This window comes from Ursus arctos, unplaced genomic scaffold, assembly GCF_023065955.2.
Source record: "Ursus arctos isolate Adak ecotype North America unplaced genomic scaffold, UrsArc2.0 scaffold_18, whole genome shotgun sequence".
In the NCBI taxonomy this organism is placed as follows: domain Eukaryota; kingdom Metazoa; phylum Chordata; class Mammalia; order Carnivora; family Ursidae; genus Ursus; species Ursus arctos.
This window is the reverse complement of record NW_026622852.1, coordinates 58,022,576-58,048,023: the sequence shown is the minus strand read 5'-3', so window position 1 is coordinate 58,048,023 and position 25,448 is coordinate 58,022,576. Positions and strand designations below refer to the sequence as shown.

At 59.2% G+C, this 25,448-nt stretch overlaps 1 long non-coding RNA gene and 1 other non-coding gene across 2 annotated transcripts in view; one reads left to right on the top strand and one right to left on the bottom strand.

Moving 5' to 3' along the window:
* Positions 1-15,423, bottom strand: part of LOC130544060 (uncharacterized) — an 80,014-nt gene extending 64,591 nt beyond the window's left edge. Inside the window, exons 1-2 of the long non-coding RNA XR_008960006.1 lie at positions 15,179-15,423; positions 7,728-7,882 (exon numbers count right to left, since the gene is read on the bottom strand). This is a non-coding gene — a long non-coding RNA (uncharacterized LOC130544060). The remainder of the gene's footprint in view (positions 1-7,727; positions 7,883-15,178) is intronic.
* Positions 15,424-23,702: 8,279 nt separating this feature from the next.
* LOC113266650 (U6atac minor spliceosomal RNA) lies at positions 23,703-23,828 on the top strand. The gene has a single exon (XR_003320453.1). It is a non-coding gene; the product is annotated as a U6atac minor spliceosomal RNA (small nuclear RNA).
* The last annotated feature ends 1,620 nt before the right edge of the window (positions 23,829-25,448 follow it).

Here is a 25,448-nt window from a genome sequence, read left to right as displayed (position 1 = left end):
GGACTTTGGGCGGGAAACGCCGGGTCCTTCGTGTGTCCTTCGTGTGACGGATGCAGTGGCTTCTCTGCAGGCCTGGCCCCGGGGGCAAGCCCTCAGCACAATGGCCACCGCCCTCAGGCCACCAGTCCAGGCGACGTGGAGCCATGAGGGCATCAGGTGCCACGAAGGCAAAGGACAGGGCGCCAGGGGCTCCTCAGAGGGACTGAGGTTGACGGGCGGCTGCAAGGGGGAGGCAGGGAGGAGGGAGGCCCAGCCAGGGAGCGTGGGCAAGACTCCGAGTCAGAGAAACCGAAAGAAGGCCACCGATCTTATCACCACCTTGATGTGCCATGGACACAGAAATACCGAGGGAGACCGAGACGCAGAGGGAAGAAAACCGTGACTTAAAAACCCACAGTCATATCTCACTCCATGGCGGTGAGGCCGACTCATCGCGGGGAAAGCTGCTGTTTTTCAGAAAACATTCTGAAAGGCTCTGGTTTTCAGGGTGAAGGCACCTCATCGACTCTGGATTGGAGAGGCCGAGACAGGCAAAGGCAGACGATTGTTCTCCAAATCAAAGGGGATTTCCAACCAAACTAGCTCGTGCGTGCAGTGCACACTCTCTCCCGGCCAACTGGTAAACCCAGCGTAACTAAGGCGACCCCAAGCATATCGGCTGCAAGCACAATAACGTCTCCAGAGATGAGGAACAGAGGTGGAGGGTGGTGGGCGCCCCCTGCAGGGAAGGGGAACCTAAGCCTAGATGGGAGCGGGACACAGTCCTGTGGAAGGAGACAAGAGAGAGCAGGGCAGCCCCCACACCAAGGTTGAACACAGACCATCGCTCACAGACACAGATGCAAAAATACAAAAAAAACTACTAGCAAATTGAATTCAGTCATAAAAAGGATAATGCCTAATTAAGGAATTGTATTTATGTCAGAAATGCAGATTTGGTGACCACCAGGGAACGGATCCATATAACTCGCCACACTGACACATAAGGAAGACAAACCAGACAGAGCCTGACTGCATGTAGCAAAGACACTTGCAAAAATCCAACATCCATTCGTGACTAAAACTAGAACAGCTCTTACAAACCAGGAACAAAAGGGAACTTCCTGAAGCCGTTTTAGAGTATCTGCCAAAGTCAGCACACTTAGTGGAGAAATACTGAACGCTTTCCTTCTGAAATTAGAAGCAAGGCAAGAATTTCTCCTCTCACCCTTTCTGTTCCACATTGCAGCCCTCACCAGTGCAATAAGGCAAGAAAAATAAATGAAAGGCGAGAAGTCTAGAAAAGGAGAAATAAAACTCATTTTTCACCAGTAACGTGATTGTGTACACAGAGTATCCAAAATGACCGAAGGGTCAGTAATTTGAACTCCTAAGAGTTGAACAAGGTTGCTGGATGTAAAATCAACACATAAAATCAGATTTATGTCTATAGAATGGAATAAATAGATAGAAAATGAGAATTTTTAAATGATACCACCTGCAACAACCTGAAATGAGATCAGGTACCTGGAACTAAATCTAGTTCTATGCACAAGACCTCTAGAGAAAAAATTATGTAATCTTATTAATAGACATTCAGGAAGACCTAAATAAACAGGGGACACAGATCATGTTTATGGTTTAGGAAACTCAACATTATAAAGATATTCGTTCTCCCAAATTGATTATTTTCAAGTCGGGTTCATTGAAGTATAATGATCAATAGTAAAAACTTTCCTTATTTAGTGGACAGTTCTCTAAATCTCGACAACCTTAAATAGTTGTGTAACGGCCACCATAACCAACAGAGAGAACACCCGTCACCTCCCAACCCCACGCCAGTGCCTAGCAACCTCTGATCTATTGTTTGTCCCTATAGTTTTGCCTTTTCTAGAATGTAATTTAAACGAAATCATACAGTATGCAACAATTTGAGTCTGACTATGCTAAGTGAGCATAACTCATTTGAAATTCATCCCTGTTCTTGCTTGTATCCATAGCACATTTTTATTGCTGAAAAGTATTTCATTAGATGGACGTACCACAGTTTGAAAAAATATGTGAATTGCTTCCAGCTTGGAACAATTATAAATTGAGCTGCTATAAACATTCATGCACAGATTTTTATGTGATTTTCTTGGGTAAATACCCAGGAGTGGAATCACTGGGACATACTGTGAGCGTGTGTTTAACTTTGTAAGAAACCGCCAGGCTGTTTCCGGAGCGGCTGGGTCGTTGTGTTCCCACCAGTGAGGTATGAGTGTTCCAGGTGCTCTGCACCCTCACTCGCTGTTGTCAATTTTTAAAAGCCATGATTACAGGGTATAGAGGTACGTCATTCTGCAATGACATAATGACTAATTACACTGAGCATCTTTTTATGTGCTTATTTGGCAATCATATGTATTCTTCTGATGAAGTGTCCTGTAATGTCTTTGTCAGGTTTTCGTATCAGAGTAATGCTTCCATTTCCTGGAAGAGGTTGTGCATGATTGATATTCTTTCTTTTTTACTTTCTTTTAAATATTTTATTCTTTATTTGAGAGAGAGAGAGCATGGGCAGGGGGAGGGGCAGAGAGACAAGCAGACTCCCAGACTCAGCAGGGAGCCCTACATGGGGCTCAATCCCAGGACCCTGAGATCTGGACCTGAGCCAAATTCAGACACTTAACCTACTGAGCCACCCAGGTGCCTGGTATTATTTCTTCCTTAAGTGTTTGGTAGAATTTGCCGGAAAACTCACCTAAGTCTGAAATTTATTGTTTTTGGAAGGTTTTAAACAACAAACTCTAATATTTGTGGGAGTTTAATATATATGGGACTATCATCTATTTTTTTTTCTTGAGTGAGCTTTGGTAGATTATGTCTTCGAAGGAATTTGTCTATTTCATCTCTAAATTGTAGAATTTGTGGGCACAAAGCTGTAATAATATGTATTAACATTTTACTATCTACACAGTCTGTAGTGATGTCCCCTTTCTCATCCTGATATTGGTGATCCGTGTCTTCTGTCTTGCTCTCTTTGTCAGTCTGACTAGAGATTTGTCGATTACATACGGTCTTTCCACACAGCCAACTCCAGCTTCATTGATTGTATTTTCCTGTAACCTTTGTCTTTCCTCTCTCATTGATGTCTGCTCATGACTGTTTCCTTCCTTCTGTTTGCTTTGAATTTAATTTGCTTCTTTTTCTAGTTCCTTAAGGTGGAGCTTAGATCATTGATTTTCTTTTGCTTTTCTTTTCCTTTTTTCCCTGGAGTATAGTTGACACAAGGTGTTACATTAGTGTCAGGTGTACGACTTGGTGACTGGACAAGTCTACACGTTATACTAACTTCACCACAGGTGCAGCAACTGGCCGTCACCCCGTTATATCACTGTTACATCGTCATTGACTGTAATCCTTATGCTCTGATCCTTGTTCCTATGACCTACTCATTCCATTACTAGAAGCCTGTATCTCCCTCTCCCCCCATTTTGCCCATCCCCCGCCCCCTTGCCCTCTGGCAACCATCAGTTCGTTCTTGGTATTTATACTTCTGATTCTGCTTTTTGTTCATTCATTTTTTTAGATTCCACTCAGGATTGGAATCATATGGTATTTGTCTTTCTCAATCTGACTTATTTCACTTAGCATTATACCCTCTAAATCCAGCCATGTGGTCGCAAATGGCATGATCTCATTTACCCTTGTTGACAGCTGAGTAATATTTCATGGTCTATATACCACCTCTTCTTTATCCACTGGTCTATCGATGGACACTCAAGTTGCTTCCATGTCTTGGCGATTATAAATAATGCCGCAATAGACATAGGGGTACAGATATCTTTTCAAGTCCGTCTTCTCCCTAGGAATATACCCAACAGTGGAATTACTGGATCATAGGGTAGTTCTACTTTTAATTTTTTGGGAACCTCCACACTGTCCTCCACAGTGGCTGCACCAGTTTGCATTCCCACCAACGTGCCCAAGGGTTCCTCTTTCTCCACATCCTCGCCAACACTCGTTTCTTGTGTTTTTGATTTTAGTTATTCTGACAAGTGTGAGGTGGTATCTCATTGTGGTTTTTAATTTGCATTCCCCTGATGATCAGTGATGTTGGGCATCTGTATATCTTTTTTGGAAAAATGTCTATGCAGGTCCTCTGCCCATTTTTTAATCAAATTGTTCATCTTTTTGGTTTGTGATTTTCTTTTTCAATGTATTTAACTGTAAATTTTCCTTTATAAATTTCCTACAAATCTTCCACAAAGTTAAGCTATAATTTTCCCTTAAATGTTGTTTTATTCGCATCACACAAAGTTGATACGCTGTGTTTTAATTTTCAGTCGGTTCCAAATATTTTGTCATTTGCCATGCTCTAACCTCTCCCCTACACTCGCTGCACAGCCCTGGGGAGCTGCGACCATCCAGGACTGGGGACCGCCGACACAGGGGAGCTCCGGCGGGGACTCTGGGACCCCACGTCCGGTATCCTGGCAGAGACGACACTCAGCCCCAGGCCAATCGAGCTGTTCGAAGGAGAGAGTGAGCTGTTCGAAGGAGAGAGTGAGTCAGGGCTCACCGGCCACCCCGGGTGTCTCAGCATCAGGGCCTCGGCCTTCCTGACCCTCTGGCAACAGTGGCCTCCGAGGACCACTTACCCCAGGATCCAAGATGAGGGACCTTCACCTCTGCTCCATGTGCACCGGTCCACACGCACGTGACAACCGCGGTTGAGAAGCCCTCACTGGGCACGAGGGCAGCCTTGGGCCAGCACTGCCTTGGGGACCCCCCACGCCTGCACACTCCTCTCGGGTGGAGAGTATTCTGGTTCCTCTCCCGTGTTCCCCATGATCACTGGGCCCGTGGGGGCCTGCGTCAGAGCAGAAGCGGCCGGGAAGGGGACTCACGGAGGCCCCCCGAGTGCTCGGGGAGTACGGCCGCAGGGAAGAATGAAGCAGGGAGCCAGGATGGGTATCGCCCTGCCCACTGGCCCCTAGTTCTTCCCTTCCACTCTAGAAGCCAGGTGGCTGTCGGTGTTTCTGAACCAAGGACATGACTGTTTGTGAGGAGAAATGCCAAGTCCGGAGCCGGCAGCTTCACCCCACAGCCAGCTGGGACTCCCATCCCGGGGGCCGGCCCCTCCCAGGCCGGGCACGGGGCTGCCCCCCACGTTCCATGGGGTCCCTGCCAGGCCGATCACACTATGCTTGTCCCGGGCCCTCCTGTCCATCCCCACAGGAGGAGGTCGAGCGAGACATGGACACAGGGAGCATGTGGCACCCACCGCGGCAAGCTCGGGGGCCCAGGGGCAGCTCACGGGGCCCAGGCAGGCACCCTGACCGGGGAAGGAAGAGCTTCCTTTTCTACGGCTGCCGGTGCCCCGCCCCGGCGCCCTGGCGGGGGAGCGGCTGGCGGGCCTTTGTCGCCCCGCACACCAGACCTCTTGAACAGCGTTCCGCTCCCGGCCCCACCTTCTCGTTGAATCGAGAACAGGCCTCATACTGTCCCCTGTTTTCTCCCAGAAGCAGAAATTGCCAGTGGCGTCCCTGTTCTTCTACCAAATTAGCCACACTTAACTCGAGTGCCTGCCTCCTGCCCGCTGCCCGCCCGCCGCCTGTCCGCCTGCCCGCCTGCCCGCCTGCCCACGCGCCCGAGCCCACAGCGGGCCTGACTCACTCGCTTGATGCCACTCGAAGTTCACAAGCAGGGAGCCGTCGGCGCTCACCCGCCCCCGTGATAACCAGGCTGTGATTACTGGGCGCCGGCCCAGCTCGGCCGAGTGGCTGTGTGACCTGAGGCCGTGTGCCTCCCTCTCTGGGCCTGGCTTCCCCCCGCATTAAACAGGGGCTGGGGGTCAACCAGGCCTCTGTGCCCCCCCTGCGCCCACCTGCCCAGGAGGAGACAGATCGCAGACGAGATCCAGCAGCAAGGGCTCCAGGAAGCGTCCACACAGCCTGCCTCGCACTGAGCCCCGCGCCGGCGCCACACACCGCTCCGGGGCTCCTGTCGAAGACCAATCTGCAGAGGGGCTGCCCCCCGCCGCCCGGAGAACCCCTGACGTCACTGAGGGCAGCGGCAGAGGCTTTCTGGTCGGGGCCAAGACACTGGTCGGGTGGCGGGGGGGGGGGGAGTTGAAGAAAACGGGTTTGGAGGCTCTTGTGTGAGACCCGCCAGACTTCAGGCCCCCGCTTCACCGCGCCCTGGCTGAGTGACCTCGAGCAAGCCTCTCCCCCGCCGGGCTCCAGTTTCCGCATGTACAAGGTGGGGACACTGATTCCCCCCCCCCCCCCAGAGAGCACGGCACGTAAAGGATGTGGCGCGGTGCCTGGCCCCCACCACGGGCTCTGGGCGTGGACGAATCAAGAATGTGTGTGTGCGTGCTGACAGCGCTCTGTGTGTTCCGGCCCCAGGGGCTGGTGGCTGCCGTCCTCAGGGTGCTCCTTGGGGAAGGACCCGAGACAGTGCGCAGCTATGCAGAGCGCACTGGATCGAGAGTCCAGAGGCCCGAGTCGCGTCCCGCTTGGTGTCCCCGCACCTGCGCCTCTGCCTCCCATGAGCCCGTTCGCCCACCGGTGGACCCCAGAGAGTAAGTCGGGGTGAGGACGCTGGAATGGGTCCAAGCACCCAGCCAAGGAGGCTGCGCTGGGGCACTATCTCCCTTCCCCCCAGCACAGCAGGCGTGATTCAGATAGACTCTTCTAAAGCCTATGATTCGTTACATTTAAAAAATTATACACAAAATGTATGTAAAATCTCACGGACCTGTATACTTAAAATTTATGCACTTGACTGTATATAAGTCAACCTTAATTTTAAAAAAATAGTTTTTATGTAAAAACACTAATTCCGCTCACGAAGGCATCACTACAGAAGTAACTCCTTGCCTCAGACCCCACCCCCGATTCCCACCCCCCAGGGGTAGCCAGGGTCAGAGGGAGTCAGGGAGGCAGGCCCAGAACGCAGGCTCCCAGGCGGCTGCTGGGGCTCTGGGGACGTGCCAGGACTTCCCCGGGCAGGAGGCTCGGGGCCTCCAGGAAGGAGGAAGGCCCAGCGACGCACGCGGGTGGGCAGGCGGAAAGGAGGCTGGCGGAGCTTGGAAGGGAGAGGCAGGCTGGCAGAGCCCATGCGGTGGCAGCGGGAGCTTGTCCTCCCTCACCGCGGCCTCTTACAGCCAAAGCGTGTCCTTGCACATCAAGGGAGAGTCCCTGGCGGCCCGCAAGTCCTGGAGCCCTCAGCCCCCCAATTCCGGGAAGCCCCGCAAAACCCCGCTGCTGAGAGCAGACTGCATTTGCCGCAGTGCTGGGCTCTCCACCTGGACCTTCAAGAACCAGCCAACCTTGGGCTGTGATGGAAAACGGGGCGGCATTGGTCGCCAAGGCCCTCAGAAAGGGTAGCTGAGGGCTCAAATGTTCCTGATCCCTGGCCTTTCTCTTCAATTAGGAGCACACTGGGGCCTCGAGGCGCCACAGGCCAGGGGAGACAGCAGAGGCGCACCAGCCTCTGCTGGCCTGCCTTCCCCAGCCATTTCTGGTACGATGCCACAGCCAAAAATGAGGGAAATTCTCCAAAGGATAGAAGAGGCACCAGCCTCCTTGACTTGGCCCACCACGGTCCTGCCCTTTGCTCCAAGCGTCCCCCCAACCCAGCCTTCTGCTTCCTTGGCCCCCCTGGCCCAGGGCCCTGCAGCCTCGGGCACCCACCCGCCTCGGCCTTCAGGCCCCCGCCCACAGCCAGCCGGCAGCTCCAGCCCCCTTACCCCTCACCTGTGAGTTTCTGTGCCTGGTCTCCTCCCCCAGGTGATGTCCACTCAACCTTCAGGAGTTCCCAGCTAAGGCTCCCATCCAGGCAGCTCGGTGCCCACGCTCGGCGAAGCTGAAGTGACAGGGAGCCAGGTCCTCAGTGGACTGCAGACATCGACCTTGTGAAGGAAGGAGGAACAGCCTTGGTGAGGCAGAGCTGGGTGTTAGCCTGGGGTCTGAGGGCACTGGGGAGCTACGGAGGGCTTGAAGCAGGGGAGGGCCGGGTCGGAGCCAATGGCCCAGGTAGCTGCTTCTCCTGAAAACCCACCGCCCCATCCCTCCATCCCCCACCCCCAGGGCAGAGGGCACGCAGACATCTAGGCTTTGCCTGCCTCTTGCTATATAGACAGTCAGTGTCCAGTTGGACAGGCAGCTTCGGGGCCAGCTACAGTCCCCACGCCCTCCCACTGCAAGGACAGGACAGGAGCAGGCCACACTCACACCCCCTGCTTTCCCAGGACCCAGGCCACCCGATGTGAGCCGGTAAAGGGGGTGACGGTCTTGCCCAAGCTGAGCCACCACTGCTAGACGCCAGCAGGCGGGGGACCGCACAATAATGACCACCGGCGGGCATCATCATCCCGGCAGCCGGCCGCAGCCCCTGCTCCCAGCCCGAGGTGCCCCGGGGCCCCTGCAGGTGGGGAGGGCGGTGGAGGGGTAGCCGGGAGGTGACGGAGCTGGGACTGTGGCCCTGATCACATGGCTCTCTCTCCACACAAACCTTCGCCCTTCCCTCCACAGCAGCGCCGGGGCCCTCCACCTGTCAGGCCCCCCACTAGCTCCCCGACAAGGCTGTCACCAGGACTAAACGGGGTGCCCGCAATCAGAAGGCCAAGGGCAAGGCCAAGGCAGGTCCAGAGCCACCCATCCAGCACGGGCTCCTTGCCACGCTGGCCACCTAACACCTGCATCGCGGCTGGCCCAAACTGAGACGGCGCGCGTATGAAACACACTCCTGATCCCAAAGACGAGCCCAAAACAAAAACCCGCACGAATCCTTGTCTCTTCACGGCACGTTGCCATGATCGTATGCAGAGTACGTTTGGTTACCTAAAATACATTCTTGAAACTAATTTCACCAGCTCCTTTTCCTTTTTTTAATGCGGCTACTAGAAAACGCTTAATTGTGTTTATGGCTCGCACACACAGGGGTCGCGTGGTGCCTCGGCTGCAAGGGACGGAGGAGAGGAGACCACAAGCACCTGCGGGGGCTGAGTGCGTTCACACGGGACAGAGGGCCCGGGCTGGGAAGGGAGAGGACCGGCACATGGGGACCTGCCTGGGAGGCCACCAAACGCAGGGTCATGGACCCAGCAAAGGGGTGTGACCCCCGGGCTCAGTCCCGGCTCCCTGCTCTGGGCTCTGGCCCTCCTGGCCTCGCTTTGCACTGGCTGGAAGAACAGCGGGGCCAGGCCGCCCTCCTGGCTGCCGCTGCAAGGCCCAAAGCGCCCACCCCGGCCCGTCACCCTCCCCCAGACGGCCAGAGAGAAAAAGAACCAATTAGCCCCTCCCTCCCGAGCCCCTGTGACCCCACCACCTCCCTCCATCCCTCCAGTTCTCTCCTCTCCCTGACCTCCTCTGCCTGCCCGCCAGCCCACCTCTCCCGCCCGCCCACCCCTGCCCACCCTCTCCCTCCGGCACCAGCGAGTAGGAAACAACAGCCACCGAACACGGCCACAAATCTCGCACGTTATCCCCCTCCTTTATTTACACCGGGCGCACAGAAGCAATTCAACCTGAGAACGGGCCGTGTTTTCGGAGGCGTGCAGCCCGAGGAATTGGTGCTGGCGTTAATCAATCTTGTAGGAGCCTGCGGGGCTCGGAGACGTGCCACACGAGAGATTTCTATTGATTAACTGGATTCCGAGCGGGGAGGGATGGAGAGGAGATCAAACACTCCAAGCTCCTGGAAGCTTCGGAGACAGGCCGGGGTCCTGTCCCCCACCCTGCACAGCCCGACGTGTGGGGGGGCCCCCGGGCTCTGGAGCCCCATAACTTCATTCTCACTCAGCGTCTGGCACTGGCTGGGGGTCGGACTCCGAGCTCCGGGGTCAGCTCTGCCTGCCTCTCCTCTGTGTGGGAACATCCCTGCCCCTGCCGTCACCCTCCCATGGCCCGCCTGGGTGATCCCTTGCCTCCAGAAGCTCCAGGCCGTCCATCCTGACAGGAGCCCACGTGGCCCCACGGCCGGCAGAGACGTGGGCCGCAGAGGAGGGCCGAGCCCCGCACCCCATCGGTGGAAAGTCTGGGCACTGGCACCCTCATATTGGAGCCAGTCCGTGCTATCCGAGGCAGGCCGGCAGTCAACCCCGACGGCGTGCCTCCTCAATTCAGGAATCCGAGGCCCAGCCTCTGGAGACGCTTAAGGAGCATCGGCTGACCCATCCCAGGGCCTGGGAAGGCCAGCAAGTGGCAGGCAGGCACTCTGGGAAAAGAGTGCAATACTCTGGGTCCACGTGAGGCTTGTAGGGCCAACACAGAGACTGACCCTGCTGGGGGTTCTCACCAGTGGGGTGGGACGGACAGACCCATTTTACAGACATGGACGCAGAGGCTCCAGCTGGAGAAAGACCGGGCCGGGGCTCTGCTCTGAGGCACCTGGTCCCCAGGAGTCCAGCGACCCGGGGCCAGACGCCACCCTCGTCCCCCAGGTCAGTGGTGGGGACGTGTGAGCAGGCCCACTGAGGGGCATCCCTGGGAGGCTGGCTGTCTGACCGCTTCCCGAACCCTGACACATTTGGAAGGCAGGGGCACCAACCAGGAGGGCCCCTCAAGAGAGCCGCTAGACCGTCCCTTCCCCTCCAGGCCAGCAGCCTCACGGGCATCACCGACGCAAAACTGTCACAGTAACACAAATCCAACCCTCTCTCGTCCGTCAGCATCACTGACTGAGCTCCCCCTCATGCCCGCACTCATGCTCGGATTCGATCCTTGCCATCACGACCCTTTCCTGGAAGCCTTTTCCCCGTGTTGTGGCCGCAAGACCTGGAGCCGTGATACGGCCGGCGTCCGAGCGGCACACGAGTGTCTCTGCCTTCCCTGTGCTCAGGTGATGGTGGGGTAAGACCAGGCAGGAGCAGGAGAAGGGCCCCAGTCCCGCAGAGGCCTCCCACGCACCAGGCCTCAGTTTCCTCATCTGCAAATGGGTCTGAAGACAGACATCAGCCATAGCCCCACCCAGGGCATCATGCTGGGAAGCCTGTCCGCCAAGCAGGCCTCGTTCAAAGCAAACATGGATGGAATGCCCTGGAAACAGCCCAAGGACCCCATCCTCGCTGGCCTCGGGGGAGCCCTCTGGGTGCGGGGTAGGGGATCATTAGCCTGGACGCCCTGAGATCCCGTCTTCCTCGGACTGCCCGGGGCCAGCGCCCTCATGCTTCATCCTCACTCAGTGTCTGGTTCCGTCCAGGGGGCTCTCCCGTGACCTGGGGGCGCCGAGAGCTCGGGGCAGGCCCCCCCCACTGCTCTGGACTGGAAAGGAAATGGATTTGTAAGGATAGTCGAGGTTTGTTTTTGTTTTTTTCTGTTAATTGGGTGAGTCTTGCCCCATTTCCTACACAGGCTCGCGCACACAGTCACATATCTTCGATTTCCCTACAAACAAACAGCGTCATCTCGGTTACTGCTCGGAATATCCTGTTTAGTTGAGAAGAGCCAAAAGGGCCGACCCCAAGCCGTCCCGCCGCGACATGCATTTCCAGGAAGAGGCCAAGGGCATGAGCGCCTGGCCCCCCAACCCCACCCCGCCGGAGAAAGCCCCCCGGGGGGGCCGAGTCGGCCCCCAGAGCCACCCTCCTGCCCACCGAGGTCTGCCCGCCCCGCACCCCCCAGGCTCGCCCTAACACCACCCACCACATGCCAAGACCGCCCTGACCGAGGGGGGCGACCCAGCTGAACGGAGAACAAACTTAATGTTCCATGAGGAAAACCAACCCCAGACAAAGCACAGATTTTGGAAAAACAGGTGTAGCACATAAGGCTGAAACAGGCTTTATGTTTCACACAGACAGGGTGCCTTTCGAAACGTCTAGCATCACAGAATTCAAAAGTTAGAACACAGACATCTCTGCCCGCACGGACTTGGCTGGGATGTTCTCTGCTGACACCTGAAATTAGTAAGACGGAGGGAAAGGCACTCGGGCTCACCACCTGCAGTCGGGGAAGGAAAAGGGCCATTTCCACAGACACAGAGGGACACACTCATGCCCCCTGGCCTGTCCCTTCACATCTCACTTTCCCCATCAGAGACGTGGGCAAGAACATCCGGAGGTTGGTGTTGGCGACGGCAAAAGTAGTCAAAACGGGTCATGGGGGAGGAGTAAATAAACTGCCGAATTTTTACACGACGCGATGCCGCGTGGGCACTGAAAGTCATGTGGTAGACGGACCTCACGCGGGGACGTCACACGTAAGGGTAAGAGAGGCAGCGGTAAGGCGCGATCCCGGTGATGCCCCCGTGCACACGTGCGCACATGCCTACACGCACCTGTGCACACACCTGCATGCACACGTACACACAGGCTTGCACACATGAACACACCCACGCGCAGGCGTGCACACACACACATGCGTGCTCGCACACACGGGAAACAGTGCAAGATGGGCACCCAAATCCCGCCCCAGGTGGTTTGGCGTGCTAGAACTGATTTCTGCCTTGTCGCTTCCCCCTCCCTTCTGCTCTGTGTCCCCCAAGTCTGCTTGACTCTTTCTCGTGACCACAACCACTAGAACTTAGCGCTTTTCCTAAGCTCCGCATGGAGCCCAGCACGGGGCCTGCAAAGGCTTGGGCTGGCGCGTCTGCAAAGCAGCACGCTCCCTCCCAGGCCTCTTACCTGGGAAGGGCAGTGACGCCTGACCCACCCGCCCCGGGGTCTCTGAGGGTCACGCCGGAGCACGGCTGGGACTGCGTTGGCCCCTGAAACCACCTGCTGACCCCTCCCACCGCCGGAACTGAGACTCAACCCAGGACCCCGTGCCGGGACCTCGCCCCCCTGCCCGTGGGAGCACCTGTCCGGGGGCAGCTGCAGAGAGGAGCCCACTCCCAGGGCCGCCGGGACAGGGACCCCAGAGCGGGAGAGGCTTCACCGGAGAGAGCAGCTCGCTGAGATGGAAGCCAAGCCCCCTGCCTGCAGAGAGCCTGCTCCCCTCACTTTCCCGTCCCGTTTCTCCCATCAGTCTGAGGGGGTACATGTGGGGGGAAACCGGCACTGCACAGACAGCGATGTGGGGTTGTCAGCCCATAGAAGGAACTAGAAGCCCGGCCTGGAAGAAGCCTCTAAGGAGTGCAGACAGCTGGAGAAGTGACCAGGGTCTTCCAGCACTCACCCCACACCTGACGGGGGCTGGAGAAGGGACGGGGTCCTGGCGGGAGGGGGGAGGAAGGAAGAGTGAGGAGGAGCAAGGGTGATGCTGTGCGATGTGGTGATGGTCCAGGCAGAGGATCGGGTCCACACCGTGGCCGCGGCCACGCGGAGGTCACGAGCCACCTTAGGATGGGAGCCCAGCTCAAGTGGAGGGGTCTGTGGGCGAATGGGTGGGGAAGCAGGTGGGGCCTGGCCCCCTCACAGCTCCAGCCTCGCTGGGCGCACACCCACAGCCTGATGCAGTCTGCACCGGGCTGCGCGGACGGGTCCCTTGAGCCCACCCTTGACGTGGGCCCGGAAGGGAGGGGGAGCTGGCAGGCCAGAATCCCAAGGTCGCAGGGCCAAGTGTGGAGGATGCTGGCGCCCCACTGAGCAGAGGCAACAGTGGGGGTTACTCCAGGCTAAATAAATAAGAGAAGTGAGCGGAAGAGACAGGAAGACACCCCACATCTGTCGGTCCCTGAGCCAGCTCTGCAGGGAGCCTGGGGTGGCACTGGGGGGGCTGCTGGAGGGGGCTAACGAGGAGGGTCCCCTGCAGCACCACGAGCCGGGGCGCCCTGGGGAGAGCAGCTGCCTGGCCCACAGGCCCTCCTGTCCTGTCCTGAGACCCAAAGATTAGAGCCTGGCCGGAGTCTGTCCCCCCAGGAGGCCAGGTGCTCAGGAAGGAGATGCTTACCACACTCATGAGACATCAGAGCCGCCCCTGCCCTCTCAGTCCTGACACAGAGCCCCCCAGCCGGGCAACTCCTGGGCTCTAGGACCCCCACGGCTGCCCGGTCAGGCCTCCCTCTCTTGACTCAGCCCCTGCTGCCTAGAGACCCTCTCCTTCTCCTTGCCCACTGTCCCCATCCCTTGCTCCTGAACTTGGCACAAGGCCCCCGGTTGTGCCCCCGGGGCCAGGAGTGCAGCAGACGGGGAGACCATGCGGACCACCTGCAGCAGGCCGGGGCAGCGCCCGGTGTGGGCTCCCTGCAAGGGAATGGCGCCGGGCTCAAGGGCATTCTGGAAGGAGAGAGGCCGCTGGCAGGGTGGGGGGGGGTGCGTGCAGGCAGAGGGAGAAGCGTGAGGGGGAAGGCACGGGGTGGGAGGCTGGCCTCAACCTATCATTCTGGGCCTGATGGAAAGGTTGATTGTGTGTCTGAGCCCTTGGAATTGGTGTGTGCACACAGATGCATTTTTCTGGGGAGCGGAAACCAGACCCCCCCATGACCCCCTCCCCAGGAAAAAAATCTTCCCATTTCCCAGATGCAGGAGCAATGTCTCCAAGGTCGAGAAGGGGCTGGTGACAGAGCAGGGGCCAAAACCCAGTCCTGAACCCTGGGACAGGGCTGCTGCCCCTGGGAGGGGCCGACCCCTCTACAGATAAAGGAGAAGAGCAGGTGGGCCCAGGAAAAACAGTGATGCTCATTCTGCCCAGACCCATCCAGTTTTCATGATAGCCCCATTCTACAGATGCAGGAACTGAGGCCCGGACAGTGTGGTGGGGTGAATGGCGGGCTCTCGAGCCGCATCTCCTGGAGCTTGTGACTGTGACCTTATCGGGAACAGGTCTTTGTAGATGTAATTATGTTGAAGTCTCGAGATGAGGGCATCCTGGATTAGGGTGGGCCCTCAACCCAATGACAAGTGTCCTTACACGAGACAGAAAAGGAGAGGCTGTGTGAAGACGGAGCAGACTCGAGGGGTGGCCACAGCCCAGGAGCACTGGGGCCACAGGGCTGGGAGAGGCAGGAAGGACCCTCCCCCAGAGCCCCCAGAGGAAACACAGGACTGTGATACCTGGGTTTGGGACTTGGGGCCTCCAGAACGGGGAAGGAATATGTTTCTGTTGTGTTCAGCCTCCCAGCCTGTGGTCCTTTGCTCCAGCAGCCACAGGAAGCCCATGCGGAGACCAAGCAGGGGTTCGACCATGCGGGAGAGACCCCGGAGTCCCAGCAGCACACAGCCCTGCCCCGCCCCGGACCCAGAGCTCCAGCAGGGCGGGAGCGGGCTCCTTCCGGCCTCGACCCCAGGTTCCTACCACACCCCAGCATCAGCCCATGCCCGGCTCACGGGAGGTCCCGGGACCCACGTCGTCTGCGGCATGCCCAGGCGTCTGCTGCGGTTCTTGCCGTCTGGGCGGGCAGCAGGCCAGGCATGGAGCCTGCTGGGAGCTGGGGACGTGATCAGGCCCAGGCTCGGCGGGACGGGAAATAGCAGGGGCTACTGGGGCCACGGGCAACACAGGGGGGAAGGGGTCAGGGGCAGGACACTCGGGGAGCCAAGAATGGGCCGGGCCTGGCCCGCAGCATCCAGGCCTCCTCCTGGGCCCACCCTTCTGTCCTGCGCCCCGTGGGACCTTCCCAGTCAGGCCTGCCTCTGGGGCTGTGTCCTCCGTGTCCACAAAGTCCGGACTGGGCCCGGGCACATGACCCAAAAGATGCCCCCCCCCCCCGCCCCAGTCCCCTGGGACCCCACCCTGCTGCGCTTGCTTCCTCACCCACGAATGGGAGCACACCCCCCGCCCTGTGGCTCCAGGGAGGCCCGAGCTGGCACAGAGGCAGCCCTGGGAGTGCAGTCCTGGTGGAGGGAGCAGATGAAGGGGGTGCAGAAGGGGGCAGATGCCCCCGCCCCCTCCCCAAATGCACCTTGGCCCGGTGCCTCCTTGCAGGTCATCCCCAGGTCCCTCGGAGCCTGGCACTGTGCCGGTCCATGCCCGGGCCAGAGGCAGCCAGCGTGCATATCCAGAACGGCCTCCCCAAATCCCTTCTCGCCTCTTCCAAAGCTGCGTCACCTGCATCTGGGGGCCGATACGGTCAGCAGGAGAGGGCTCTGCTGACCACCCCCCCCCAGGAGAAGCTTGGGCAAAGCACTCTGCAGCCCCCTCAGTGCGGCACCCAAGGCCCTGGACAAGATGGGCAGGCAGGGCGGGGGCTGCTGGATGCCCGGAGAGGCACTGAGGAGGCAAGCCAGCCAGTCCTACATCTCACTTGGCAACCACAGTGACTCACTGGGCTGCCTCCCCCACGCTGCCCACCTTGGCCCGTGACATCTGATCCTATCATCTGCCCCTGCCCCTGCTCACCTGTACGGCCTCTGGGAGCCCCACCAGCCTCCTGGCCTCTGGGCCTTCCTGAGCTTCTCCCCTTCTTCCAGTCTGGGGGTCGGTCCTGCTTTTCCCTACCCCAGGGCCTTTGTACAGGCTGAGTCTTCTTCCCAGAGTCCTCCCCACTTTCCCCGGACAAACTCAGCCTGTCCTTTCCAGCCCTCTCCTAGACAAGTTCCCTCAGCCCCTGGAACTCAAAATCCAAGTCAGGAAACCTTTGTCCACTGTCGGCTTTCCTCCAAGCGGGTAGGCCATGTGCCTTTTGGGGACGGTCTTCTTGCCCCAGCAGGTGCAGGGCAAGACATGCAGAAGGTCTTCAACAAGCACAGGTTCCCCGGAGGAAGAGTGTCAGGGACTAGTGCTCGGCAAGGTTTCCTCCGTGCCCCCCACCAGCCCTGCAGAAAGGGCCTTGTTTCTCGTTTCTCCCCTCCTTTCACTTGAGAAGACAGTGCAGAGAGAAAGCGACTCGCCCCAGGCCCTGTGGCTTATTCAAAGGGAGACATTTTGGACAACCTGACCACAGCAGCTCACAGCAGCCTGTACCCCATCAGGCCCTGCCCCCGCCCCTGGGGATGGGCCCTACCCCACCTTGGAAAGCACTTGGGTAAGCAGAGGGGAGCAGACTTCTTCCATACGGGACTTCTCAGAGCCTTTGCTGCTCTGCACACTGGCCCTCCGGGAGAACTGCAAGCAGAATTTCCCAAATGTATTTGACCGTGCGTGGCACTGTGGGGGGCAAGGGGCTGTGGCTTCTGATGGAAGTCTCAGTCCCCCAGAGGAGGTGGGGCTAGCCCGGGCTTTGCAGTTACCCAGAGCTGCCTTCAAATCCCTCTCTGTTCCCTTCTAGCTGGGGGTCCTCTCTGAACCTCAGCTTTCTCCTCTGTCATGTGCAGAAAGGAGAGCCCAGGTCGCAGGGGCAGAAGGACTCTTGTAAGCCCCCGGCTCCAGCAGAGCCCCGGGGAGGGGGAGGGGTGGAGGTGGCTCTGCTTGGCCAGACTGGGAGAGAGCCCATAGCCCAGGCTTCCCCCTTCCTCCTGGGTCAGCCATGCCTGTCTGGCAGCATCTTTTCCAGTAAACCCTTTCCAGTACGTGTTTAAGGATGAGTTTTGCTGCTGTGATTTGTCAGTGCTTCGTCATGGTCCCCCACCATCCCTGTCAAGCTAGACCCACCAGGACCAGGAACTAGGAGGGGCTGTGTCTGCACCCCCACCCCCCAGGCCCTGGGCCCTGCAGTGCTGGGAAAGCTCGGCCCCTCCTCCAGCACGTTTCTTCCGATTCCAGCTGGCGGGACCAGAACCCGAAGCCTTTCGGGAGCATCCAGGGAACCGTGGCGGGATTTACCCACCATGTGGCCTGCAGTGGCCGCCTGAGCCTCCGGGGCTCACCTGCGAGATGCAGGCCCCCCGCCCTCCCCGGGCTGTGTGAGGACAGGTGAGGGATGGGAGGCAGGCACCCAGTACAGCACTGGCCACGCCGTCCTGTCGGGACTTGGTCACTTGTGTCCCCCTCCTGGAACCTGAGGACCGAGGCCCCAGAGGGGTGCACACAGGTGTAGAGAAGACTGTTCCGTTCTCATGTCCTCCCCGTCCCTCCAGCCACGAGGTGTAGAGAAGACTGTTCCGTTCTCATGTCCTCCCCGTCCCTCCAGCCACGGGCAGGGCCCCCCTTCTGCCCCAGCCGGCACCCACCAACGACCAAGCTAGCAGAGAAGTAAAGCAGGGCCCCGCTGCCAGGCTATCCCAGGGGCCCACACACACAGCCAGCTCCCCAAGGGCCACGACCTGGGTCTCAGGCCCGCAGGGTCACAGGCCTGCGGCTCCTCCTTCCCTCCCCGGCCCTCCCCGGAGGCTGCAGGGGGCCGGTGCTGGGATATTTATATCCCAGAGGAAGGGCAGCCCCCGCACGTGGTCCCCGCAGAGCTTCCGGGCCAGGGGGCCACGGGCCAGGGCAGGGCCAGAGCGCTCTGGAGGCCTCCCAGTCACGCAAGGAAGGCCTCCGGCCAAACGCCAACCCTGGGAACACTCCGTCCCCTCCTCCCTCCCCACGTCCGGGGGTCAGCGGTCACTTTATTAATAGCAGCCCCTGAGGAGAGGCCTCTCCCTGCAGGCATGGCCGAGTGGCCTGGGGGCATCCCTGGGAGGGAGCCGGGGAGCCCCTGGGAGTGCCGGCGGCGTTGGGGGGGACATCACCACCCTGCCTGGAGCCCCCACAGACGTGCAGAGAGAGAAAAGCAAAGCAGGTTTCAAAGATCGCGTGTTCTCTGGGCCACCGATTGCAGGACACAGCAGCCGCCCTGAACAGCTCTCGGGGGCAAAGAGGAAGCGCGCTTTGAACACGGACGGAGCCACGCACCCACGCGCCCCGTCCGCGGGATGACGGGGCAACCGCATCTGTACCGCAAGGAATACCCTGTTTTAAAACCATCGGGGCCCATTAATACCCAGAGAAAAATCTGGAAAGTTATTCACCAAAAAGGCCTTATCTGGAGCGCCCCCTCCCCCGCACGCAAACCTCCTGACGGGTGGCCTAGGACGCCGCCCACCAACGCTCAAAGCGATCACAGCGCTGCCATTTACAGGAAATAGGAAACTGATAATAATGCAAATCACTCTTGTCTGTAGAAATGCAAAAAACGGTGCCCACCGACCGGGTTGTGTGGTCGGGTTGGGGCTGTTTTGCTCGGTGTGGTTTCAAATACACACGCCATGAGCAGGTATTGCTGTATAGCGGAGGGAAACGGACTTCTGGAAGAACTAATGCCCAGAAGTGTCAGGTTCCATTTGCAGGTCAGGCAATCCCAGGAATCCCACAAACCCACCAGCCCCAGGCCAACATCGCCCAGAGCCTCTGGGGGCTCAGGAGCCTGGACTGCAGACCCCACTGCCTGCCCCTCTGGTATACCCCCTGCAGACATCCCATCAATGCCGAGAGCCTCAGTTTCTCTATCTGGAAAATGGGACAAGAATAGCCAGCCCTCCTGAGCCTTCCCTGCAGCCAAGCCCTGAGCTCCGGTCCTGTCGGGGAAGGAAACTGAGGCACTGGGCCGGTTAGGCGACTTTCCCAGGGCTACAGAGAGCCACACGGTGCGCTAAGGAAGCCGGCTGTGCTCCAGGGGCTGAGGCTTAGCGAAGGTTGGCCGCCACTGGCCCAGGGCCTGGCGCCCAGGCTGGTTCACCCGTGCCTGCAGCCTGGGCGCTGAGAGGTGCAGGCCCGCCCCCTGGTGGACGCTCCTGGAACTGCCCAATGAGGCATCCCTCTCACACACTGCAAACTGCAGGCGGAGGTCAGGAACCCAGCACCCTGGGGACAGCCCACCGGCCACTCCTAGGCCAGCAGGACAGGAGCCAGAGGACGGGGGCATCCACAGGCCACAGACCTGCCCGATTCCAAAGGCCCCTGGTCTGTTTGGTGGCCGTGAGCAGTGGCCTTGAAGCCAACCCTGTGGGCCCCGGCAGTCAGGCCAAAAGGCTCATGACAGCCCCAGCTGGGTCCTGGGTCACCAAGGCCTTCCGTTCCAAAAGGCAATGAGTCCTCAGGGCCTGTCGCTCTTCCTGGGAATGTCACTGCTCTCCCCTCCAGCTGAAAGCCTCCCAGGAACCTGGAAAGGCCTTTGGGGCCGCCTGGACAGTCGGCAGAGGAAGGGAGGGGGGCAGGGGGCCGTGCTCCCCCAGCGCCACCCCGCGCAGATCACAGGCACGGCCAACAAGATGTATCTCCAAGAGGAATTCCCTGAATCAAGCTGTAGCTCTCATCCCACCACTGAACCCCGAATCCTGCAGGACTGTGCGGGGTGGCCGGTGTTTCCACTCTGCTCCCATCTCCGGCCCCGCCTGTCCTCAGGGGGCCAGGAACTACGAGCTGTGAGAGACTGCAGACCTGGGCCATTCACACAGCTGGGTTTCTAGGGAGGGAAAAGCCCACGTGGGGAGACCCCAATGGCCGCAGATTTCCCACCTGAGTCCAGGCTTCTCCAGATCTGACGCAGAGACGTGGTCGAGGTTGGGAAAATTCAAGCTCTCCAAAGCCACTGGGGCCGGGACAGTATTGTAGGCAGGGCCGGGCAGGTTTTCTGCTCTAAATAACGGGGAGCACCTGAAGCATGCTGAGAGCTCTGGGGACCAGCTGACAACCGGACCCAGGCTGGGCCTGCAGAGCCCCGGTCTCCAAGTGCCCACCTGCAAACCTGGTGCTTGCCGCCAGCAGACGCTCTCGGGTGAGCCCAGCAGATCTCAGTTACTCCTTCTTCCTCCCCTCTGTAGGTGCACGTGGCCTCACTTCTCCTCTCCCTGTTTCCCCCTCCCCTGCACTCTCCTCTTTCCCTCCTGCACAGACCCCATCCCACAGCCCATCAGCCAAGACGCTGCGCCCCAGGCCTCAGTCTCCCATTCTCATGAGCTCCACGGCCCACCAACGGGCGCTTTCTTTAAGGGGAGGGGAGGGTCATGCAATTTTGTTTCACGCAGGATTTCCCAAACAAGCTTCTTCTCCACAGGGAGAGCTTGAGTGGTCTCGTGGAGGACACCGTGGGAAATGCCTCGTGGGCAAAGGATTTAAAGTCCCCTCACCTGTTATCAGGGTTGCAGGACGGAGCAAATAAAGCTTCAGGACCCTCAGCTAAGCTTGAATTTCAGAAGAACAATGGATAACTTTTAGCGTAAGTGTATCCCATAAAACATTCAGGACATACCTTCGCAGAAACATTGCTGTTTGATAAAATCCTGTATTTTATCCAGCAACTCCGCAGGACACTCGGAGAAGGGTCTACATAGGCCTGGGGCTTCACCAGGGCTGGAAGGGAACCCACACCCCTACCCACTTCCACCATCTGGGGGTCGGGGGCTGGGTCCTCACCCCAAACATTAGCAACAACCCTCTGGGTGCCCTCGGGCAAGTGCCTCCCCTCCCTCCGTTTCGGCATGTGCAAAATGGACAGGTCAGCAAGGTGAGCTCACCTCTCTGACTTCTGGAACTTTCTCTGGGTGTCACCTGATTTCATGTGGGGGCCTTTGGGGATGGCCCCTGGGGAGGGTCCAGTGGGTTCTGTACCTGGTGAACTCAGGGGGCGTGAACAAGCAAATTGCCCCCCTGTAGGTGAGAACTCCGCTGGCCCATCCAGCCTCCCGCCCAGGACACGAGGCAGTTGGCCAATTGTTCCTCCGGCCCAGAGCAACCCACTAGGCCCGGAGGGCTCTCCCAGCCAGTGACTGGCTGTGTGGGGCGGCGCTGAGAACATGCCAGGACCAGGGCTGAAGGCAGGGGTCTCGCTGTAGTAACCCCAAGGCTGACCACACGTTTATTCCACGTACACTACGGGATGCCCTCCAGTTCCACAGCGAAGGGGACGGGAGGCGCCATCTGGCCTCGAGTCCTGGACGCCCCCGCAGCAGACACCCAGAAAAGCAGGCTCAGTAAATGCAGCCTGAGAGGGAGATGTTGCCTCCTGGGTCCTTGCCTCCTGGCCTGCCCAACCCCAGGAAGACCTGATTCTTCTCACCCTTCCCACACTTGTCACTCTTGCTGGGTCCCCTGGAAGACGTGGCATCTCCCACCGTCCACCCAGAGCAGACAGGCTGCTCCAAGGGGGAGGCTGATATGCTTTGTCAATGCACATTCCTGGGCCTGCCCAGTCCTTTGATTCTGACTCTGGGAGGTGGTCCCAGGAGCCTGCATTTTGACCCCAGGTAGTTCGGATTCACTCTAAAGCTTGCAAATCCTGGCCTGGGGTTCCCGAGGAGCCACCTGCCCCTTGGTTCCTAGCCCACGTGGACCAGGAGCTGCAAACGCAAGGGAAGGAGGCCCCACGTGTCCTGGAGATGGGCAGGAGACGTCACTGGGGTCCAGCTGCCTCGGGTGGAGCCTCCCGTGTGCCGAGACCTGAAGGGTCGCGCAGGGCCGAGGCAGAGGCTGGGGTGCAGAGGCCAGCTGTGGAGCACCAGAGCCGGGTACAAGCAGACAGACGGAACACAGATTCCCTCCCGCGAACACCTAGTGTGACCGGCCCAAACCACCCAACCACTCTGGCCTCTACATCTTCAGCTGTAAACTGGGGGTGCCATGGCCTCTTCCCCATGGGAGCTGGGGAGCTGGAGGGCGCTGGTGCCCAGGTCACACAGCTCACAGGGGCCCCTGACTGAGGCCCCTCCCCCCGCTCTTCTCCCCCCCCCCCCCCCCCCCCCCCCGCCGCAGGTGCTCTGCAGGGGTGGGCGGACTCCTTCGTCCCACCCTGGCTGGCTCTCCATGTGCAACGAAAGGGCTCACCCCAACTTCTCATGGGCCGCAGGTGCGGGCAAGCTGGCCTCCCGCAGGCAGGGTCCACCCCGCAGCCCCGCCTCACCTGCCGACGCCCCACCAGCCCTTCGCCGCCGCTGCCCCAGGGCTCCGGACTGAGGGCGCAGGAAGGACTTAAGAACTGCCTTAACCAACAAATTTTGTTTTTTCTAATTAACATTTAGACCTTTTCTGAGTTTTCTAATGCGGTTTGGGAAGCGGGCATCCAGACAAGCACAGAGAAATGCCATGGGCTGCTCACGGCCCCCTAGTCAGCCCCCCTGCAGGTCGGCGTGCCCTCCTGTCAGCGACACACACGTGCACGGGCACACGCGCGCGGACGGACAGGACCACATGCGTGCGGAGTGAGCACGCAGGCGTGCACGCACACGCGTGTTCACTCACCACCCACGTGCAGTCCCTGTATATACACGCACTCACCGCACACACGTGTGCACTCACCGCACACACGTGTGCACTCACCGCACACACGTGTGCACTCGCACCCCGCACAGGTACGCACGCACGCTCTTCCGCGGCACGCGCGCCCGGGCTATAACCCTGGGGGACAGGGCGGCAGGCGGCTTCGGGCTTAACTCTTCAAGCCCCGAGGAAAGAGCAGATAGGAGACATGGAGACCCGCTCCGGGGCTCGAACCCGCGGCCCACTGACTGCGCCCTGCGGTCACAGAGCATGCGCTAAGCCGTGCCAAGCGGTCTCGGAGCATGCGCAGGCAGCGCCCCGGCGCCCCCTCGCCTCCAGCACCCACAGTTCCAAGCGCAGGGCCGCGTCCGGAAGTCCGTGGAGCGGATCACCGTTCCTCTCCTCTGATTCGCTCCAAACCGCTTCCATTTCCGCAGGAAGTTCCGAGTCTCTGCTCGACCGTCCGCGAGGCGAGTTGCTGTAGGAAATGCGCGCCGGCCCTGTTTTGTTTCCGGGGGAATCTCCTTTTCTGAATGACGCGCGGGACTGCCGCACGTCCCTTGCAGCCTCTGATTGGCTGGTTTTATGAATACATTAGGGCAAGGAATAGCGAGTTTTTCCACACCCGGCAGCGAGTGTGAGGATCTGGGCGATAGTGTGCAAGTGGCGGCTTCGCGCTGCGGGAAGGCGTCTGCCCCGGCGTACCGTGTCGGTACGGGGTGCCCCCGCTCTCCAAGTCGCCGTAAGCAAAAGGCGGCGCGCGCGCAGGCCTATAAATAGCGGGCGGCCGGCGGGTAAGTTGTGTTGTATGAAAGGAGAGAAGGTTAGCACTCCCCTTGACAAGGATGGAAGAGGCCCTCGGGCCTGACAACACGCATACGGTTAAGGCATTGCCACCTACTTCGTGGCATCTAACCAACGTTTTTGGGGGGCTGGTTGAGGGCGGGAGGGCCGCCCAGCGAATGGGGGACCCCGGGAAGGGGAATTGGCGGGGCGGGGTACCCGGGGTGTGCTTCCCGGCCGCGCTACTCCGCGCTGCTCCCGTGGCCCCCAACGCCCTCCGTACCCCCGCGCCCTTGCCGCCGACGGCTGGCCGGTTCTCCCCCAGCAAAGGCCCTTTGAGAGCCTGCCCGCCTCCCTGCTGGCAGAGCCATTGGCTGTGAGGGTGAGGGTACGACCCTGACCGAGGCGCCTGGCAAGGCAGGCAGCGCAGGGAGCGGACTGCACCGCCTCGCGCACAGAGATGCACACCTGCCCAGCGCCCCGCTGACTGTCCCGGCCTCGCCGGTGCTGTTTCCTGTGCAAGTGCGGTCAGCTCTCCTCTGGACTGCTTGTAACGTCTTACAGGCTTCCTCCCAGAGTGAAATAACACCTTCGGCAAGTGTGCATTTGTAAGAGTCATGCTGTTTCTGCCCCCAGCCCAAATCGGGCTGGCTGTGGAGCTGGGGTCTCCTCCTGGCGCCCAAGCAGCCCCTGGCCGCACCCTCTCCCACCTGGCCCAGGGTGCAGGAGTGGACAGCAAGCGCTGCGGGGCCTCCAGCGCCAGCGGCCCTTCCTCCAGGAACAGTGCCTGCCTTCCCCCTGCAGAGCACCGGTGTCCTTGGCGGCTCAGCGCCAGGGCTCTTCCTGAGCCCCTAATGGCCCTTCGCAGTGCCAGGCAAAGGCATCACAGCCACGTGGCCAACGCTGCACTGCTCAGAGCAGGACCTGCCCGGTCGCAGCGCAAGCGCCCTGTGAGCGACATACTGACGTTCCCAGGGACGGAGCAGCACACAGGGCATTCTCCCCACTTTGTGTCCAGAGCACAAGCTGCTGTAAGCTCCACCCTGTAGGACTCAATTAAGGACCCAGGAAGGTGTTTGTCACGTTGAATATAAACCAGCGTGAGCCACAAACCCACGGTTAAAAATGCAGGCGGCACCCTCCACCTCACGTTCACTATGAAAAAGCTGGGGGACCTGGTCAGTCTCCAGCCCCGGCCCAGCTTACAGGGAACCGGGGTCAGAGGTTGGTCCGCACCCCTTCATACAACTTGCAAACCCAGACCTGAGAGCCAACGGGACGAACGGGTGTGTCGAGTCGTGGTAAGAAACAAATGAGGGGGCCCGGAGATTCTAGAGCTCAACCGACCTGGTTCACACCAACGCGCCATGGAGCACGGGTGTGTGCACGTGTGCACATGCGTATGTGTGCACGTGTGATCGCGCACGCTGTGTGCATATGAACATGGGTGTGTGCACACGTGAACACATACACGAAGGTGTGACAGCTGTGGAAATCTGGGCATCAGATACTTGACTGAAGAATTTGAGATGTGACAATGGCTCAGGGCCAGAGCTTTTGGAAAATTCTCTTGTAGAGACCATGTGTATTCACTGCTTCAGTCGTGAAGCGTCTGGGATTTCTACTAAACAAACCGGGACGGACACATGAAATGAGATGTGTTAACAGTCGAAGCTGAGGGGTCAGTAAGAGCGTGTGGCTCTCGATCTCAGGGTTGGGAGTTCGAGCCCCAGGTTGGGTGTAGACCTTACTTAGAAGTCTTTC